Genomic DNA, 4900 nt, shown 5'->3' with positions numbered 1-4900 from the left:
AGGAAAATATAATTTATAATCCAAAATAATAAACTAAATATAATTAAATGTAATAAAACTCATAAACTCAAGGGACCGACTGTCACCGCAGTTTTTACCACTGTTAATTTACGACTTCTTCTTTATGACCGCGACTTTACGAGTGCTACTTTACGACTTCTGAATTCGACTGCCAAACATCAACTCTCGACTTTACCTCGTTCCTTTTTACATTACTTCTATAACTGGCGTTGCCACTTTTACATATATAAAATCTAATATTGATAGATTAAACAGTTTAACTTCAGTTTGGTGCTGTGCAGAAATGGATCAATTCTTGGGATGACATATCATATAATTAGTTGAATGGTTTCATATTCTGGAACAAAAAATAGATTAGGCTACTCCAATTAAATTTTCATAGTTTTCTTTATGAATCTAAAAAGCGCAGGAAGAGCGAGTATGAAAGCATTCAACTCATTATATGATATGTCATCCCAAGAATTGATCCATTTCATTGCTTAAGTTTCATATTATGTGTGTGTAGGATATAAAAAATTTAGAATCTGCTCGTATTAGATTAGTATCTCTTTTTAACCTGAAGGATTTGTAACACAACTTTTGTAGATGTACTTATGATTAATAAATTCTGCAAACGAGATTAGTTGAAATGTATATTGCAGTTAATAATTAATATATTTTTTTTCTAGGTATTACTAGTGGAACTTTCAATTTTATAAATTAAATAATTTGTTGTGGTTATATTCCATACTCGTAAAATATATTCACTCTATCTTCAGTAGAAACTAGTTACGCCCATAAAATACTTTACGACTTCTTAATTAAGTTTTCCGTATAGTAAGGCGGCTCTTAGTCGTTAATTAAATTTTAAAGTCTCTAATATTTTAAATACTATTCAAATTATTTGTTTACTTAACGTTTGTCTAATGAATTTATTTTTTGCCGCTTAAAAGTATTTATATTTAGTCATATAGTCATTTCATATGTTTATAATTAAAGAAATATGTCAAATACACCTTAACAAATTTTTTTTAAAATTATTATTTAAATAAAAAATATGAAAGACTGTCTTCTGAATATAGTATTCGTCCGCAGAATTCAATAGGATACCTTGGTTAGGAAGATTTTTTATTTAATGTGAAAATCAAAAATTGCAAAAAATGCAACTGACACCAAATGAAGTGATTAGCTCAGTGCAAAGCAAACAAATAAAGCATTTTCTATGTGCAATAAATCAGTCGGGTCTGCAACGCTTTCCAATGTTAAACTGAATAATTACCAGCAATGGACACGTTTCATGTTTTGCTTCGTAAAATATTTGATGTAAAAATTTGTGAAATCGTGACTTTTGCTAATAATTTTCTGGCACACATAAGTCAAGCGTGAGCTCACACCAATGGTTCCAGAGTCTGTCAAAGGCTTTAAACCATATATTTTAATGTTTATGTGAGTATTTCAATGCTGTTGTTTCTGCTTATTTGCCATTAATAGTGCAGAGTAGATTCGCACTTAATTTACACAGAATGGCACAGCGGACTTGTAAAGCAAAAATATTTGTATGACTAAGTCTGAGCGGTCCCGGCTAACACGCACCAAACGCACTAAAAGTGACCATTAATGCTAGCAAAATGTCAAAAACTGTGTAAACAGATTGTGAAACAAAAATCATAAATCCCGAGTTTTAATCATAAGTCATGCCGAAAATAATACCCAAGCTGCTTACAGCAGCCTTAATGTCCAAGGGGGACTAAAGGTACTTCACAGTAAATGTAAAGTTGCCAACAAGCAAATATAAAAATTGCCAACGGCATTCATTGCAGTTTAGTTTAAGTGAATGAGAATTATTTTTACATTAAAAATTTCAATGTAAACTTTTTCTTTAACTATATTTTATAGATATTTTTCCCGAAACTTCTCTGTGTTTTTTTAAGTAAAGTTAACACAACTTTTTAATTGTGTTTCGTTGAAACATAAAAATTTTACTATAAAAAGTATGTGAAAAGACTTTCTATAAGTAATAGGAAAAAGACATCATTGACATCAAAGCTAGTGAATTTTAAATAGACTTTTTAAAACAAAGCAGTTAAATATAACATTTTGCAAAGTAGTATTGCCTCTGGATGTCATTTTTAGTAAAAGTGTGTCAATATGCTTGTTTCACTATTGTCAGGTTTAAAGCATCTTACAAAGTGAACTGAACTTATCTAAACGGAATCTTTGCAGTATCAGCGCGATCTCTTGAATATGCAACCGCCACAATATCAACAATAGCCAAACAGTCTCATCATTATACACTTTAACATATGTACCTATCAATACTTAAACTCGTAGTTGCCATATTTTCATGTTTCGAAGCAGCATACGTTTTATTTAAGTCTATTACTCAATATTTATATAGTTTTGAGGCAATTATCCCTAACATTTTTTTATGGAATATACGAATAGTTGTAATACAATTATCGTGTCAAAATTAAAAATGCGTTATTTAGAATAGTGTAAACGACCTGTATTAGTCAATCATATAAAAATTAAACAGTTACGAAGCAAATAGCTCTAACAGTATTTTGTCTACTTGCGACATAATTCTTTTAATTAAAGTCAATTATTTAAAAATTTTATAGCTTTGAAGCAATTACCTTTAACAGTTTTTTTTTGAAAAATGCGACGAATTGTTACACAATTAGCAAGTTAAAATTAAAAAAGCTTTTTTAAAGACAATGTAAACGTTCTGTTGAAGTCAATTAATTAAAAGTTATTAAGTTTCAAAAAAATTATCCCTAACAGTTTTTAAGGAAATTACAACTAATTGTTACTCAATTAGCGAGTTAAAAACGAAAACTCATTATTTAAGATAGTGTAAACGTTCTGTTAAAAACTTTAGAATATAATTTCGGGGATTTTTAAACATTTTTTAAACCTCAATTTTTCTATGATTAAATTTAAAAATATTTTTAATATGGTTTACGTCTTTTACCGAATTTTTTGGATGAAAAATGTCAAAATAGCACAGGGCAATTGCGTCTAACAAATTGCGGTCTATTCAGCGTAAATTGCTGCAACAACACCCAAAATGGCAATAGCCAAAAAAAAAAACTAAAAAAAACAATTGCATTGCATTTGTAGTTTTGCTAGCAACAAAAGCTGTAATCGCAACAACAAAAATTGTTGCTGGAAATTTATCATAAAGCGTGGCATGCAACATGATTTGGCGTGTGATTAGCCTAATGAAACATGCAGCAAATGCGCTACCGTTTCGCATTTATTATCGCATGGAGCAAACAGCAACAAACGTTGATTGCTTGTTGTTTGTTTAACAACAATTTTCTTGCAGTTTTCATTCTAATTGTTGTTATTGCAGTTTGTTGCTTGTCTAAACTAAATAAAAAACAGAAAAAATTGATGCTTATGACTTTCGCACGTGTCCAGAGTGAAGTGAGCTTATGCCATATAAAAAAATATTTCAGCGAAGAATAAATGTTGCATGAACGCATGCACACCCACAAATCCGTGAAGAAAAGGGGGGAGAGTCTATCGCACTACACGCTCGAATGTAATTTCGCATGAATTTGCAACTCTGCAACATAAATCCCAAGTACCTTTCTAAATAAACTATACACTATACACTACACTAAAACCTTTGCTGGCTTGACCACATCTGCGACATTCAAAACCCTTTTCCATTCCGTCCAAAGTGAAGTGCCAGTCTTTAATGAATTAGTCACTATTCCTCGTATTTTATAAGTTTATTTAGGTTCATTTACCACTTGTTCGGAGTGTGACTCACTTTTATTGGCACTCAACTGCTTGCCAGACAGTTTGGCTATAAAATTTCAATTATTAACTTTTTGCAGCGCTTGGATTTATGTTAAGCCCTTGTAGTTAGTAACATTAAACTTTTTAAATTGCACATAAAAAGTTTCCGGAAATTATTTTTGCATTTATATTACACCAATTGCTGCATAGATTTGCGTATTGGTTATTTTAATTTTATGACTTCAAATATTCGAAATGCACTTTTTATTGGTTTTCATAGCTTTTGAATTAGTTGCATTATTTTACTTGAAATTAAGTTTCTTAATAACGTAAACAAAAAAATTATTTCCCAATATTTCAGTCAATAAACATAAAATTTTATCGTTTGAAATAAATTCAATCAATAGTTATAGTTTATTGTCAAACTTGGAGAACTAAAACCGCAATAGCACTGAATCATAATTATTCAGACCTTTGAAGTAGTCGTTAACTAGTAGTTAATTCACTTCAAGCGTATAATAATTAAAAAATTGTTTACTTTTTACCTAGAGTTTGAGGTAAAACTTCAAAGTTTAACAAAAAAATTATGAAATCTATTCAAATATATTGAACGCAGTTATATTAGAAGAGATATATCGGATTCGCTAGAAAATTATCGCTTCATTTAGGTTAGTTTAATCTGGTTGGACATAAGCTGTAGTAAAGCTAGTGCTATTGATTCATATCGATGCCAGCTGCTAAATTTCAGCTTCATGAAATTTATATATTAATTTAGGTTAATCTGGCTGCACATAAGCTGTAGTATAGCTAGTACTATCAGTCCTTATCGATATCACCTGATAAATTCCAGCTTAATTAAATTTATATATTAGGTTATATCGACTGATGATGAGTATTTGATACTACTTGAAGCAATTGCATGGTCAGGCAAAAATTCAATTAAATAATGAAATAATAATAATTTCATTGTTTTAAATTAAAACTGTTCGAAATATCTCTCTATTGAAAACAATAATTCATATTAAGAATTTAGTTTCTTTCGTTAAAACAGATGTTAAAAATCAATTTATATTAGTTTATGCTAATTTGATTGCACATAAACTGTAGTATAGCTAGTGCTATCGGTCCTTGTCGATACCAGCTGAAG

The sequence above is a fragment of the Teleopsis dalmanni genome, chromosome 1 (assembly GCF_002237135.1).
Source record: "Teleopsis dalmanni isolate 2A chromosome 1, ASM223713v2, whole genome shotgun sequence".
Classification (NCBI taxonomy): domain Eukaryota; kingdom Metazoa; phylum Arthropoda; class Insecta; order Diptera; family Diopsidae; genus Teleopsis; species Teleopsis dalmanni.
This window is presented reverse-complemented; position numbering follows the sequence as displayed.